Raw genomic sequence first — 18,257 nt, 5'->3', positions numbered from 1 at the left:
CATTTTCTTCTTCTTTTTCCATGATATATATATGTCCTTTTTCACATGTTGTATATGAGTCGGTACGTCTAACCCTCATTACTTCGGGGTTCTTTCCATTTTCAATTTTGCTACATTTAGCTTAATTTGAGAAATTTCTTTATCTCAACAGGCCAAGAGAATCTCACAATACATGTCAACCACTTACGTTAGGTTGAATATATCATTAAAGATAGTTCTCTTGTTGTCATACTTCAACATATACTGGTTTGTTAGTATCATGGATGAAGTAGAGAAATGGAAATTTTCTGAGTCATATCATCTTTTGTGAGTTCTTCCACAAAAATTTGAATACATGTGATTTTATTTGAACGTATTTTTGAAACTACTGACAAATTAATAGTCGAGCAAATGGATAGCATTCCATGGAACATTCAAATTATGGGAATAAAATATCAAGTATGCAATCATGGTCCAAGTACTTCTTGTAGGATCAGAATCTCGCAGTGACAATGTTTCAGCGAAATTATCAATGACACAGCACAACAGCGTCGCAGAACAATTTCAGAAATGATACGATAAACGACGTCATCTAGGATCATCAGAAAGATGTGATAGTCCTGCGAAAATTAGAGAGCTTGCAAAATTAACATTTGTAAGGTTGCGAGAATTTCGCAAGCCATATCCGAAAATAAAGGACAAATTAGCTGTCATCCACTATGTATTTCCCTATAAATAGTCGTTCAAGTTGTAAAGAAAAGAGAGAGATCTTTTTTGAGTAAGAAACAAGTAAATAGGAGAGAGAAAGTCTAGAGAAAAGATCATTCTTGATTTTTTTATCTTTTCTTGTAAGAATATTCAAAGATTGATCAATAAAATTAAGAGTGTAAACCTAAAAATGAGTTGATTAATAATGAAATCATATGAGGGGTGTAGTGTAGGATTTCCTGCAACTACATAATGGCGCTAGAAACAGGGAGGTATTGAAGATTATTCTAGAAAAAGCTGAAAATTGATATTGAGATTTGTGAAAATTTAGAGTGATTGATTAAGAATTTTCCATAATTTCTTGCAATATTGTTAACATTGAAGAAATGGCTAGAAGAATAAATACATTTGAACAACCGACTACTGTTAGAAGAAGCAAGAGAATTGCTGGAAAAGAAAGAAGTGAAATGGGAGAATCTACTAGAATGAGAAGTAATAGAGAAAATCAAATTCAACCACCAATTCAACAAACACTAGTTCAAGGGAGGAATACAGATTATGATAGGGTGAGCATACACACTTGGCAATCAAATTCGGCAGAAGAAGTAGAAGAAGAGCAACAAAACATAAATTATAGACAGGATGAAAGAAATCAAGAAGCAGATGAAGGAATAATTCATGGAGATGAGGAAATTGGAGCGTTAGAAACGTTGAGACGAAGAATACATGAAGAAAGAAGAGTTGAGGCAGAAGAACGTGCAAATTTAACAAGGCAAAATTTAAGGATGGAGAATATAAGACTACAAAATAGAAGATCGAGAAGTATTACAAAATCATATTCAAGATCGACTAGAAGAGAAATGAGGCGAAACTCACCCACAATCAATGCTGGAAACAATATTCAAGAAGAAATATCAAATCCTAATGAAGAATATCGCGAAAATAGAGAAAGAGCTGATGATCGTTACGTTCCAAAAAATGAAACTTTTGATGATGGGCATAATGGTGTAAATCAAGAGAACGGACAACATCAGGTACGAAATGACCAAGATGGCGAAGGAAATCGAGAGGAAGGAAGAAGAATTTTACATGAGAGAGAAACTCAAAGAAATCAACATACAATTGAAGAAGAAATTGAAAGACATTATGCTGAACAAGCACGTTTAATATGCTAACGTGGAAGATTGAGAGCGGAAATGGAAGAACAATAGCTTCAGAAGACAATTCGCCAGAACAATCACGACAATCGAGAAAGAAGGCGTACACAAAACCGGAATAATGGTAATCTCAATGAGGAGTATGATAGAGTAAAGAGGATGGCTGAAAGACAACGAATTGAATTGATAAGAAATGAACAAAATCATGGAGGGGAAAATGAAAGGCATCATCATATGCGAATTCAAGATAGAGATGAGGAAGAGAATCGCAGAAGAAGACGAGATGAGGATAATGAAGAAGAAATGCAAAATTTCGCGAGAGAAGATAGACATGAACGCAGAAGAAGAGAGGCGAAATTAAAGAGACCAATGGATCAAGATTCAGGTGTAAATAAACAAATCTTGAAAGAATTAGAAGAAATGAGAGGAATGCTAAATAATAGAGGAGAAGTAGGCAGAAAACAATTGGATGAAGCAATAGAAGAAGCTGCGAAAACTCCATTTACAAGGGAAGTACAATTAGGAGGAATACCACCGAAATGAAATTTGCGCGCATTAACAGCATTTTTGATGGAACAACTTGTGCAATTCAACACATTAAAGCCTATGTGAGGTGCATGTTACAATGGGAAAATCATGATGCCGTATTGTGCAAATATTTCGCATCCAGCTTAATAGGAGAGGCGTTAAAATGGTTTGAAGGTCTACCAAAGAACACAATAACCTCCTTCAATCATTTGCAGACTACATTCTTGGGGGCATATATAAGTAATAATTCCTCGCGACCTGGTATAGAAGATGTGTTTGGATTAAAACAAAGGATTGGCGAAAGTTTGAAACACCTGACTAAAAGATGGAGAACTATGTGTAGCGAAATGGTTGGCCGTGTAGATGAGAGATATCTTATATTATCATTTATCAATGCTATGTTTGCAACAAACCTATTGTATGTCTAAATTTTCAGAGTCAAGAGTACGATCACAATGACTGAATTGCGAGAACTTCAAGAAGAATACATTTCTCTAGAGGAAAGGAAAAATGAAATGGAATCATATCCAGTTGCGAACACCAGCTCACAAACAGCGAATGCAAGCTTATTACCCAAGCTAATAAACACAGTGGCGAATACTTCGCAAGTACAACAAGAGAAGGTGACAAGTAACAATCAACATAAACTGGTGGCTATGGGAAGCCGAGATCAAGAAGAGTATGAAAGAGAAAGAAATTTCTACAATCGTGGTGGAAATAACAAGATTCAAAGACTCGATCAACCACAAGAAACTTATGGAGGTCAAAGACAAAACTATAATAGAGGACAAGGAGGTCACAAAGTAGTATGGGAAGAAATCAAGATGCCACCTCTAAATGCAAGTGTGGAGAAGATATGGGAAGCTATAATCTTGATGGAGAATATACCAACACCATGGAACATGGGAACGGAACCACCTCCAAACCACAGAAGTCATGAGTTTTTTTCTTATCATCATTTTCATGGACATACAACAAATGATTGCAGAAATGTAAAAAGAATTATTTTGAGAATGATAGATCAAGGAAAACTAAATGACTTTCTAGTAGGGCATCCACAATCTCAACCACTGCCACAACCACCAGAGCATCACAAAGTGAATACGATGGAAAAGAAGGAAACATTCTTCATAGAAGTTGGTGCAAAAGCAAAAAATCTATTCTGTCACTCTATCGTACATTCATATAAGACAATTTAAGATTTTCATGATAATGCTTTGAGTAGAGTGTTCGCAAGAGATAATGATGGAAGAGAAATTATGAATATTGCGAAAATCTCGCCATTAGAGGAATGGCAGAAACAAATCATTTCTTGTACCACAGAAGAAATTCCCGAAGGAGAAGAGGTGCATGACAATCCATTGGTAGTAAAATTAGAAATTAATCCAAAACCGAAAGAAGATGAGGATTAAGAAGCTGAAGATTCATGGCAATTAATAGAATTCTAATTGAGATTGTGAAATTCAGATACAATATGATGATTTGTGAGACTCTAGCAGAGATAATGAATTTTACAAAAAATAATCAGAGAAAAATGACAAAAGAGAAAGAGGCGAACCTTTATGGCATACACCCTAGTTCGCGAATACAATTTCGCAAGAGGCAAATGTAAGACCTAAAGTACGTCATATAAGGGGGTACCTGTTGCATGGCTCGGGGAAAGGCTGCACCGCCACCGGAACCTGAGTCATGGAGATTTGGGGTCAATGAAGCCCATCCGGGAGAGGCACCTTGGATTCTCAGCTTAAGCATACGACTTAGGTTGGGCGAATAAGGTAATAAGGACTCTCCCAAGGAGTGCATATCTGATCAAGGCGCCGAGGTACACGGTTGAGTCAAGAGTGCCAGAGACGTTTGAAGCGTACTTTGCCATTCTTGACAAGTCTTGGCTTATACTGCACTCGGCCTGAAGAAAACCCCACTTAGGGTGCAGTCTCGTAACCATAAGTCCTATAGGTAAAAGGGATAAGAGGCTGCGAAAACAACTGGTTGTTGTTAAGACTGGATGGGAGGAGCTAACCTTGTATGGTAGAAATACGCCTCCTTGAAGGGGCAACCAGGGGGAGATAAGGGCGGCACCCTCCATTAGGGAGCTGATAAGTGTCTTAAGACGCAAATGTCATGAGTCTTTTTATTCGCAAGGATATTAAGGCTTGTCATATTTGTGCAACAAACCTGAAGAGGCAATAATACAAAAGAAAAGGATAAGACGAGATCAATGGGTTTTCGCATGAAAGTGCGAAGACATCCTGCGATTTCGTCGCAAGACGGCAATGTCATGGGGCTTCATTTTCGCAAGAATATTTAGGCATGTCATATTGTCGCAACATTCCTGAAGAGGCCATAATACAAAAGAAAAAGTTAAGGCAAGATCAATGGGTTTTTGCATGAAAGTGCAAGGACGTCCTGCGATTTTGTCGCAATGACAAGAGGTGGCATAATAAGACCTTTAATTAGGAAGGCAAAATAAGACCACACAGGAATGAGATTTTGAAAAGAATCAAAATTCACTTCGCATAAGATTGCGAAGTTATACATAATTAACCGCGAAACTGAGACATAAAATAAGAAAAAATTTATGAAATCTCTCATTTAGATTCAAATAACAGAGGCATGTATGGGAATGTATGAAATTAGAAAATGTTATTTGTCTCCATATGATAGATTTACTCAAAGATTCAAGAATTAATGATTATATTGATTAACTGTATTGCAAAGAAGAATTGTTTTAATGAATGCAGGTCAAAATGAAAGAAACACAAATATACAGAAAGAAGAAATAAATGTACAAGTATTACAAAGAATCAGAAAAAGAAATAAAGACTACTTCTTAGTTAATCCTTCATTATCTTCATCAGACTTGTTACCTTCTTCGTCTGTGTCAGAATCTTCATCACCATCAGAACCTCCATCACTATCATATTCTTCATCGTCAGCTTCGCTATCAGAGATAATCAAACTGGAAGTATTCTGTGGGATTTCTTCCAAGAGACAAGGATAATCAGAATGTGGGATATTATGATCGTCGCAAACCATTTGGATAGTTTGATTGCGAAAATGCATAGAATCATTCTTAAAATTCGCAACAGTGATCTTGATTTGATTCTTTAATCTAGAATACTTATCGTTGCGAGAAGAAAGATTCTTTGTGAGTTCCTCCTTTTCAGCTTCGAGTTCTTCAATCTTTTCACGATATCTATTTTCAGAATCTGCGAGCAAAAGATAATCAATTATTAACTTGATGAGAATTCATAAGAAGCAAAAGATTAGTAAAGAAGAGCAGTTAGTAACCTTCTCTGTCAAAAATCATATCTCTAATCAAGGTTGTATGCTCAACTTGGAGACTAACATTTACACCTAAATATTTTCTAGCATCATCTAAGATTTTCGCAGCCCAAACAAATTCATCCTCACTACTTATAAGAAGACGAGAACGAATTTGATTTTCCCTTTCACAGAGTTCGATGTTCTTGCGATTAGCTTCATCTCGTTCAAGTTGAACTTCAAGAAGTGCCTCTTGGAATTTCGCCAAAGCCTTGGCACCTTGATGAGAGATGCGATCCTTATCATCTATGAGACCGATAATTTTGGTTCTTAACTCATTGGTTTTCCCTTTAGAATCAAGAAGGAGACACTTAAATCGGTTGGCTAAGCCTAAACTAGATCTATGATCAATTTCTAAGAGGAGAAATTTAGATCTAAGCTCATTTATAGAAAGAGATGAAATTCTATCATTTGAGAAGCTATTTAAGGAGTTGTTAAGACGCTCAAGAAGGGTATCATTATCCAAGGCATTAGGAAATGAACGAAGAAGGATAGCTTCATCAGAAAGACCATAAATGTATGCAAAAAGGATCATTTAAATAAGATAAAACAACAGGATGAATGAATAAAGGGAAAAGAGAAAAGTAACATACCGTAAAGCTGATTATTAGCTTGCTGAAGACTAGAGATTTTGTTCTTATACGAAGAAGAATCAATTTCCAATTTTCTATTTTTCTCGCGAAGACCTTTAACTTCAGCTTCCAATTCTTCATTCTTTTTGCGAAATTGAAGATTCTTCTTTTCAAGATTTTCGCGTCTTCTCTCTAGATCCGAGGCAACAGCAAAAAAAGCTTTTCCAGCCTGCGAGAAAATATAAAAAATATTAATATAGAAAGAAATTTTGAGTTATAACAATGAAGAAGTAAAAGGATAAAAGTATACCAGAATATTGAGAGAATGCAAGAAGTCGGGAGTCACTGATCTAGAAACTCCACGAAGAAAGCTATCACCATCCAGTAAAGGGACATCGCAATGGGTAGCGAGAGCTTTGCAGGTATTTGAGAATTGGCTATCTCCCATTCCTTGTAGAGAATCAGAAAAGAGGCCAGAGAGCTTAGCCATAGACGATTCAGGTGGAGAATTTTCACTTGCAGCAAGATCATCATTGTCCTCATCACCCTTGTCACTTTCGGAATTTTCGTTAGGAGGAATATTTGAAGGAGAAGAAGAACGAACTTTCCTTTTCTTTGGAGGAGGACCAGTTGATTTTTCCCTGCGAAGAGCACCTTTACTTTTATCACCAGTCTTCGCAACATCGGCAGATTCTTCTACTTCAGCAATAATCTTCACACACAGATAGAAATAAGAAATGGAAGCATTGAAGCAACAGTATACTGTTTAAAATCATAAGAGAAAATTGAAGAAAATTTAAAATCATAAGAGAAAATTTCTTACCTCATCTGTGTATGAGCGAAGAGCTAACAGAGTACTAGCTTTCCCAATCCTATTATAACTATCTTTCAGTTTTTGAATCTGCGGAATGTCGCAAGAGTTAGCGAACAGAATAATAAAAATCAATAAAGAAATATAAAGTGAGTTAAATGGGAAGAAACATACCTCTTTCTCCTTCTCTGGCCAAGAGAAAACCTAAGGTTGATAAGCAGCGAGATTCGCAGGAAGAACATTTGACCCAGCAATGTAGGGTCCTTTTAGCATTAAAGGAAAAACACACCATTTATCATCTTTGGATTGGCGAGGAGTTGTGTTTTTACCAGAATGCCAGTCAATATCTTGCATGAGAATTTTGGCTTCATCAATGTTATCTTTCCTTTTTAAGCGAATACCCCAGCGAGTATTCTCTTTCTTCATGGAGACAAGTTCATAGTTCTCAAAGAAATTCGCTACTGTGTATTTCTCAGCAATTATCTCTAAGTTTGCGAATTTAGGATCCCTAAGTTCTTTGGAGTACAGAGATCCTCTACCAGCACCACGGTTAGCGAACTCTAGCATCAGACGGATGCAGCCCCCACTCAGTTGGAAGATAGCTCGCGAAAATCCCGAGTGAGCGAGAATTTCATAAAATAAAGGAAGATCTGGGTTATAAAGAGGAATAGGGAGACCTGCGAGAATCTTACCTAGAGAAATTATGATTGATTGATCATCACAATACTGATCAGAGAAAATTTTGACAGAAAGAATTGATTTGGCATTTTCACCAGGAATGATGGAGAGTGTGAAACCTTTATCAGCAAGATCTTTTTGGACATCTTGTAAATTCTTCTCATATCTATGACCACTTGGAGCCATATTTGAATGTAGAGTATGGGAATGAATAAAAAGTAAGAGGATTGAAGGGGGGGAAATTACAGCAGCAGAACTTGCAGAAGAATAACAAAGTTGCAGAGATGAGAGAATAAAAATAGAAGAGAAAGTAAAAAGAAAAGTGGAAAGAAGAGTAAGAAGAGTATATAAAGGAGATTTTTTTTACTCGAAGAAATAAACACCATTAAGACGAAAAGACGTGGGCAGTTGAAAAGCAGCGGTTACAGAAGACGTGTCAAGAAACAAATGGAAGAAAGAATATGTGTGATAAATGCAGAATATGAAAAGATGAACAGCTGCGGCATTTCTCACATCATTCTCTACTTTGCAGAGAAGATATGAGAAGAGGCAAGATGTAGGATCAGAATCTCGCAGTGACAATGTTTCAGCGAAATTATCAATGACACGGCACAACAGCGTCGCAGAACAATTTCAGAAACGATACGATAAACGACGTCAGCTAGGATCATGAGAAAGATGTGATAGTCCTTCGAAAATTAGAGAGCTTGCGAAATTAACATTTGTAAGGTTGCGAGAATGTCGCAAGCCATATCCGAAAATAAAGGACAGATTAGTTGTCATCCACTATGTATTTCCCTATAAATAGTCGTTCAAGTTGTAAAGAAAAGAGAGAGATCTTTTTTGAGTAAGAAACAAGTAAATAGGAGAGAGAAAGTCTAGAACAGTGATCATTCTTGATTTCTTTATCTTTTCTTGTAAGAATATTCAAAGATTGATCAATAAAATTAAGAGTGTAAACCTAAAAATGAGTTGATTAATAATGAAATCATATGAGGGGTGTACTGTAGGATTTCCTGCAACTACACTTCTAAACCCCAAATGAATACATACATTGGAATCGAGTTGGTACAACCAATTGAACAAAATATAAACATCGTTCAACCATAGCCAATATCATATTCAAGAGAACAAAATAATATTTAGACCAACATACTTAATGATCGAGATCAGCATTCATAATTTAAATTTGGTTGTTTATGGACTTATCTTAAGAAAAAAAACAGAACTAGGCATGTTCTAAAAAAATAAATAAATAAGCCCAGCAAATATTCAATGTAAAAATCTACATTACATTAGTGAGATACCTCGTATATTGGTCGGTTCCCGGTGTATATGACGGAACCAGAACGACTCTGGTAACATATATTCTGGAACAAGACAGCTACAACTGGAGATCGGAACATGACACAATCGGATTGACGGATCGGAACAGGATACCACGCGGACCCGGCATTTTCTGTAGTTTTCTGTATCTGCCCGACTCTTAGGCTGCCCAGGCCAGCAATCAGCATCATTCTCCTCGGCAGTGCAACATAAGAAAAATCACCGACCATCAGTTGGTCCAAGGGGAATTAAAATCAAATCAACATCGTCAATCTAATAACATACATGAGGATTCTAAATATACCCATAACAGACCAAAACTAAACACCCACTCAAAACTGTCCATGAAAGATGGTTAAACTTTTCCTTTTAATATGCTTATTAAATTAATCACCAACACGTGACACCAAGTCGCATCCTTCCATAAATTAATATGTAGATGTGTAGCACAAACTGACGAACTACGCAATGCAGGAGTAATGGTTATAAATCGATGGATACAAAGAATACATATAAACATGTCTTTACCAAGTAACAACAAGCAAAACAGACGAATCATGTTCAAGTTAAGCAATCAATTTTTTTTAAGTATACATATTGGACCACACATCACCACATATCATAGTAACGTATTTTATTTATTACTATTAGATTTTTATTTTAATGAACCAGAGTAACGTATTCAAAAGAAATTAGAACAAAAACTCACATACATATTGCCTATAAAATATATATCTAACATTTATGATGATTATAGCATATAAGTATGTGTATCAACAAATCTATGAAAGCCATAGGCATCATAAAATCAGGGAATCGAGTAAAAGGAAATCACTGATGTACATGTAATGTAGGAAATATCGATGGCAAATAGCTCTCACCAAATCATGTGCTACGAACACAAAAGACAAATATAAAGAAGGTTTTGGGTATACCTTCAAACATACAGATCGTATGATTGAGAAAAATAAAAGGGGAAAGTAGGTATTGAGACCAACCCCAACGAAACTTCCCGAAGTGGTATTCACTGCAATGATAATCAGAAAAAAAAATCTCTTTGCCGCCGCTGAGCTCGTGCTCCCTAGGCGCGCAAGTTGATCAAGAAAATAAAATAAAATAAAAATAAAGTCAGCTGCTCGGTTAAAGCATCGTGACTGATAACGTGTTTTAGGAGAATTATAGATGAAACGGAGAAAGATAAGAGGAAAGAGAAGAACAATCTTATTAGGAGATTAGAGTAGAAGCATTACATATTTTCCTTTATATACAATCCTAGGAATTTAGTTGGACCGCACATCCATGGGCCGTAGGCCCTGTAATAATTTTTTATTTTTTGATAAAGGGAAAATATACTAGTACAACCGTTGCCACGGTAGGAGGGCCGACCGAAGAAGAATCTGAAAATGGTGTTTGTCTGCGACTACTTTCGTCCCGATTCAGAAAAAATGATACTTTTACTCAGTTTCAGAAAAAATGATACTTTTGCCCCGTTTTAGGAAAAGTGATACTTTCTCTCCATTTCAGAAAAAGTGATACTTTCGCTCCGTTTTTTCAGAAAAAGTGATACTAATTTTTCAAGAAACGAAAAATTATTTGATCCATAAATCAAAATATAGTTGCATGATGTGTTATGCATCCTTTATGATAGTTTGCATAATGGCTATGCATTCAATTTTCGAAAATTGTGCCTAAAGTGAAAGTATCACTTTTCTTGAAATGGACGGAGTACATACGTTTTTTTTTTTTGAAGCATGTACATACATTTTATTAGATGCAACGGAAAATTAGTTGATGTATAAATCAAAATATGGCTAGATAAAGTATTATGTATCCTTTGTGGTGGTTTGCATAATGGATGTAAAATTATGCCTAAATGATAAATACTTCCGAATTTTTCGTAAAAGTTCCAAATTTGATATTGTTGTTTGTACTCGTTGCGAAGATTTTTTTATAAGTTTTCCAACGAGATAAAATTTGTAAAATTCCAAGGCACGGATTTTTAGATATGTTATATTAAAGTTTACATTCCAATCATACCACTAAAAAAATAGGATACACAAGGAGCTGTAGTAATTGGACTAAAAGGAAGGGACCATTTTGTCTAGTGAAAAGTAACCATGGACATGGAAATTTCCAATCTTTTTATCAAATTGAGCATTTTTGTTAGGTTTCAATTTACAAAAAAGTGGACATAAAAGAGACTCCCTCCCTTCGGGCCCTCCGGTCGGTCGGCCCAATTAAGACTAAGGAAGAGAACTTAGAGAAGTAACATATATAAATCCACAAATATTCTTTAGGTTTATCCCAGTATCTAGAGTCAATGGATAAACCCATATACCTATTTAAACTTCTGGCCAACTTATCCGCATAACTATTACAAGTTCTTTTTGTAAGAGTATTTCTACACATAGAAATATCCTCTTGGGCCATGTAATAACTTGGTTAATTATGAATATTGCTAAATATGTCGGTTACAATTTTAGGATCCTTTTATATTCCCTCTTCCTTGATGGACGGTCGAGATTGAATGTTAATTATAAATCCTATGAACCTTGGTCCTCCTTCTACCTATAAAAGGAACTCAATAACCATCAGTATTGTTTCAAGAATTTTCATTATTCATTACACAAAAGGTCAAGAAGAATAAACTAAGAGTTTCTCAAGGTATTCTGCTATACAGGTGTTCTCGTCGGACATCTTGGATTCAATCAGATGGCATGGTCAGGTATCCTTCCTAACACAACTATGCTCATGATGTGATTATCATGTTTGTTCAAATATCCTTTATGTATAAAATAAAACTTATAGTTGGTATCAGAGCTTGGTTTAGAACTCCATGATGATTGTATGCAATTGTTGTGTCGATTTGAATCCATCGCCATATTTGATTTGATTTTTAATAATCATTTTTATGTTTGTATACCATGAATCACTAACAAATAATAATAATAATAAATTATGAATAAATTTGAATGTTTTGTCTTACTTGATTGGTATTTCCGTTTTTCTTCCTTTTATTGTTTATGCAAATCAATCATGCAGCTATATTTCTTATAAGTTTAGATCCCGTTAACTATGATATGGGCTCAGCTATAATTGTTTGATATGATTCTATACAAAAAAAAAAAACTTTTCTTTTTGATTTATATAACATATATGAAAAGATGTATAGTTGATTTATTTTGATTGAAATTAACACGATCTCGTATGATTGTTACTTAACGTGATATAACATGATGATGTGATTAGATCATGATTAAAAATCTGTTTGTATGTTTGTTTGGAAATGAAACGGGCTATAAGTTATTTTCTTGCTGAATTAATGTTTAAAAGAAAGCGGGTAAAAAAAAAATTGAGTCGTTTAATGGGTCAGAAAACTTTATTAAGAGTATATAATTAATGGATCATTATATTGTTTTATTAAGGACCTAAAATGTTTAAGCTTTTGGTTGTCAACAGATTGTTATTAATAAATTGCCTTACATAAAGTTGACTGACTGTTTGACTTCCGTAGTTAATTGTTGACTTTGACTGACCGTTTGTGAACTTCCACATTGATTCTTTGACTGACCGTTTGACTTCTACAGTTGACTTTGACTTTTCCGTTGATTGTTTGACTTTGGTTCCGATGTGATCTAATGTGTACATGCTCATCATATAACATTCATAAATAGAACCGGTCGATAATTAAAACAATTTTCTAATGTATTTAAGAAATTACGACGTGGTTCTTAACTATAGAAACGTGTACCAAATACTATTATGCTCCCGCTTTATTGAAAACTAATGTACGTATAATCTGAAACCATTTCTTATCGAATTCAATATAAAATTTTCTGATGATTGGAACCATTTTTTTGACAAAACTAAATATGTATGTGCATTTTTTATGATATGGTTTATAAGTCTGCATTTAAGGTATAATTTCTTCCTTAATGTTAGACTTTTTATTTGTACGAGATTATTGTGTTTAAGATTATTATGTCGAGACTCTTTAGCTATCACCACAGTGATACTAGAGTGGTTTTTTCTTAGCAATAATCATAACGTTATTGTAAGCACGAATTCGCCAAAACATAAAGTTAAGGTTTTGCAATTATCGACCTAATGTGATGGCATTATTTTAGTTGCTTGGACATCACCACAGTGATGTCAAAACACTTTTGGCTAAGATCACAATTTTATTAAATTCTCTTACAATATAATTTGCTTAAATATATTAGAACAACAATTGCCCACAGGTGGTTCGAGTTCACATATTTAAGAAAACACTAAGGATGTGATGTTAATTTGATCATACATTATGGATCTGGATCACTTTATGTCTTAATGAGTGTCTAGTGTCATCTCTCTTCATTTCTCTGATTTGAGTACCAATTTTTACTGTATTTACTAGACATAAAGACAATGATCTGCCGCATAACTTAACATTGTTTCTTATAAAAATGGATAAAGAAAATCTACTTACATTAACTCATTATCAAGTTGAGTGACCAATTATGGATTTTCAAATTTTCATGAATTTTTTATTATGTTCTTTTATATCCAAAACTTATTGCATCTTCTTTAGAGATTGAGGTTTTATTTTTGGATAAACTTCCCCATATTTGTGAAAATGATGTCAATTGCCTACTCTGAAACCCTTGATTGCAATCCATACTGTATCATGATTCTTTAAACTTGTATCAAATTTAAACTAGTGGTGCATCAAAGAATTTTCTTCAATAAAATTTCATTATTGAATCATGCTTATAGACATTTTTTAATGCTCGATTTTGGTTAAGAAAAGTTTGTCGCGTCTTGATATTTTTCAATTAAGGGGTGTTTTCACAACTTCTATATATATATATGTCGTCATGCTTTTGAATAAATGTTTGTGATTGATGATTTAGGGTTACTCGTAATTGTTTTCAACTAAATTTATGATCAGATCAATTATGTTGAGTGGGACTGTGCAATATCACAAGAAAAGTTAGTGCGATATTTGCATTCGTACATGTTTGATTGATTTTTTAGTTATCGCCACAGTGATACTAAACTCTCTTCTTGTAAGTGTTGTATATTTTGAGCCCTCTTAGTTTGATTTAACGATAAGAACAATGCTGCTGCAAGTAGTTTTGGTTCACACGTTTAAACAAGCATAAAATGTTATCTAAATGTTTCATAGACATGTAAAATAATAGCTACCCCACAGGCGATTATTACTTCAATGTATTAGGTTGACCATTAGAATTATGATGTTATATCATGAGAATGTAAAATATCCACATATATTTTTCATGTCTCACTTTCATTCTTGATAAGATTTTACCCACATGAGAATCTTATTGAATGTATGAAACTAGTGTACGTATATTTTATGTATCTCTATTATAAATATTAGCTTTGTTCTTAAATTAATGATTATGATTATTTTGTAGTTATTTTATGGTCCAATTTTTGGAAGATAAAATCATTTATCACCTAATGATTTTTTGCATTATTGTGTACATCTATCAATTGCATTATGAATCTCAATCCGTGGATGTTTTCTCGAAAATTCATTATTAAAATTGAGAGGCAATTGTGGATGTTAGAGCATTGCTCGGTCGAACTCGCATGCGTTGCTATCTCAAGCATGTTTGTCAATGTTAGTGATCAAAACTATAAGTCTTGATTTCTAGCCTACATAGCTAAAGTTCTCGGAATAAGATAGAAGGTGTAGTTGAGCTCAAGAACTCCATGGAAATCATCATACAAGACGAAGGACTACTCAAGGAACTGGTGGATCTTCATCGACTAAAAGGTATGTGGAGACTTGAACTTATCTGTCACTCGAAAAGTCTATCTATTCTATCTCCTACTCTTGATACAAAATTCGTTTTGATATATAGACTTTCATTATGCACATTTGCTACTTCGATCTGAGTTTATATCGCCTATCTATTTCTCGAAATATGTGTTGGTAAGCTTTCGCTTTAGCCGAATTCATCTTTACCTAGTGACGAAAGTTATGTTATGTTTCAATCACTTTGAAAATTGCTCTGACGAAAAATGGTCTGTGAATAACGGCTATATCCGTCCTCTGAGAATGTTTCAATGATTGAAATGAGAGTTTAGATTACATAACCATTGGTAGGATATAAGCATTGTTGTGGAAACACATATATGTATAAGTCCTTATTCCTTGAACCAAAGTTTGCGAACTTTGTTGATCAAGAGAAATGAAAGTGGCGTGAGCCAAGTCCGCGAACTAGTGGAAGTTCTCGACCCGAGAATTTCTGCTGGAGTTTGTGAACTCCTTCCATGAGCTTAAGTCCGCGAACCCAGTCCGCGAGCTTGAGCAGGTTATATCTAAAACCGGTTGTTCTTGAATTCATGTTTATTTAAATTAAGGATCGCTTTTGCAAACCGTGGCTATAATGTTCATGAACCGATTCGAGTGAATCAAACCGTTTTTGCTTCGATTGTGTCTTGTGTAGTTACATAAGATCTAAGCAATTGAACAACTCTCTAACTAGTTCATTTGAGTCATTTGAACTAGTTATGGAGAAGAAGAATATGGTTGATATGAAAGTAATCATATGGCTAACCATTTGGTTAACTATTATTGAACCAACAAATGTTAATGTTTGGGAACGGTTCGTAAACCCAAAATTAGAAATTTCATTTGTGTGTAACAAGCTAAGTTTTCGATCCAACGGTTGAGAAATATTAGCTTGAATCTAATCAGGTTTTCATCTAACGGTGAATATTGAATGCTTTGTTACCAAGCTAACATTGATTGCAAACCCTGATTTGAAAATTATGTAAGGGAGAATTCTAGCAACTGGGAAACCTAATCCCCACACCTTACGTGTGATACTAGTTGCATAGCTAGAGTCGATTCTCGTTTAACCTTTGGTTTCTTCTTCTAAACCAGGTTAACGACTTAAAGAATTCATTGGGATTGTGAAGGCAGACTGATACTACTTTTCTTGTAGTTGTGTAATCTTATCTTGCATCTTCTATCGTTACGAGTACAATTGTAATAATTGGCTCGAGATTTTATATCTCCGATAGGAAAGAGTAATCACAAACACTTCGTCTCATCATTTGTGATTCCACAATATCTTTTTTCGCTGCGTCGATTAAGATTATTGTGAGGTGATCAATAATACTAGGTTTTTCTTCGGGAATATAAGACCGGTTTATTGATTGGTTCCTATTCACCTTGATTTATCAAAAGACGGAACAAAATTCGTAGGTATATTCATGGGAGACGGATTTATCTATTACCGTAGACTTTTCTATGTGATACAGATTTGTTTATTAAAGTATTCGACTTTGGGTCGTAGAAACTCTTAGTTGTGGGTGAAATCAGCCAAGGGAATAAATTACGTAGCATCCTGTTGGGATCAGAGGCGTAGGAGCATAACTGTACCTTGGATAAGTGTGAGATTGATTGGGGTTCAACTACAGTCCAGACCGAAGTTAATTTGGAGTAGACTAGTGTCTGTAGCGGCTTAATCCAGTGTATGTTCAATCTGGACTAGGTCCCATGGTTTTTCTGCATTTGCGGTTTCCTCGTTAACAAAATTCTGGTGTCTGTGTTATTTCTTTTTCGCATTATATTTTGTTATATAATTGAAATATCACAGGTTGTGTGTTGTTCAATCAATTAGAATATCCGACCTTTTGGTTGTTGATTTAAATTGATTGACACTTGGATATTGGTCTTTGGTACCATCCAAGTTATCTCTCTTTGATAAAGACTCGCAGATTTATATTTGCTTGAGTAAAGATCAAATCGAGAGATTGAGATATAAACTCTTTGATATACTTTTATCTAGATTGAGTCTGACTGTCTAGTTGATTCTCTAGAAAGTATATTGGAGTTTGTCCATACAGATTGCTAATCGAATTGTTGGGTGTGGTTGTTGTACCCCCGCTTTTTCAATTGGTATCAGAGCAGGCAAACACGTTCAAGACCTCAAAAGTCTGTGTTTGTAGCGATCTGAGGATGAACGATAGTATCTCTGATAAACGCGTCACCAGAAATAAAGGCTTTGTCTTGTCTAATTTTATTAAAGAGAAAGATTCCTCAATCTCGAATATAGACGAACCATGTGTTCCAACAAGACAAACAGGCTCCGACATGAGTATTTCCGATTACCCTTCAAAAGAGTCTATTTCTCTAAATGAACGGGAAACAACTGAAGAGAGTGTCTTGATTCTAAATCTTGCTAGAATCCAAGCTGATAGATTTAATCGGTTAAAACATCATGTCGATGTTCTACTTGGTGTAATTAGAGACTGCAATTTCATATAAAATACTGAAGATAATTCTTCACGTATGACTCTTAAGGCTAGCCTCAAAAAGGATGCTTTGGAAATTGAACATCGTTTGAGTAAACTCTCTATTCAAGGATGCTCTAAGCAGTCTAATATACCAAGTACTTCTGCTGAGCCTAAAAACGTTCCAGCTCCAGAAGTAAAATTGGAATCCCTTCCTGTTGCAAAGAATGTGTCTGAATTACCTATTGATCAAGGATGTTCCACATCACATGGAAGGAAGAAATCTCCTAACGAGGTTGTTAAGACTGCTTTGTCTATCACTTTTGTGATCAGAAAGTATGCCTCTTATGCAATGCAAAAGGCTCTGCTAAACAAAAGAGAAACTCTAGGTTGAATAAAACCTCCTTTGTTCAACTTCAACACACCTTAGACTTAATTCTCAACGGTGTAACTGACATTCGTATGTCTAAACCAGTTGGTTTTCGTACTTATCCTATGTAGGTTACTAGGAAGGTCAGTTCAATGAGTTCCTCAAATGCTCTAAAGCATAATAGTAGTCTTAACAAGAATCGTCCAAGGAAGGATCAAGTCGTTTCCTCTGGAAATAACATTTCCCTTAATGTGAACGAAATTCCAGGAGAACGAAGAAAAATTGATGATAACCTGATGGAGATAATCGAAGGATATAAAGAAATTGTCAAGAGGTTGTCATCCTCTGCAAGTCAAAATTCTTCTGGTAAGGACTCTAACTATGTCTCGTATTTTGATGACAGTAAGTTTTATGATAATTTCTCACATACAAGGGACTCTCTCTCTAGATTCAGAAGGAAAAAGAGACTCGATCATAAACACAGTTCTTTTAATGAGCTCAGAGCTCATACTTGTGCTAGTTAATCACAAGGGTTAAGAACTTGCTCA

Source organism: Papaver somniferum, chromosome 10 (assembly GCF_003573695.1).
Source record: "Papaver somniferum cultivar HN1 chromosome 10, ASM357369v1, whole genome shotgun sequence".
Lineage (NCBI taxonomy): Eukaryota > Viridiplantae > Streptophyta > Magnoliopsida > Ranunculales > Papaveraceae > Papaver > Papaver somniferum.
Note: the sequence above shows the minus strand (reverse complement) of the source record.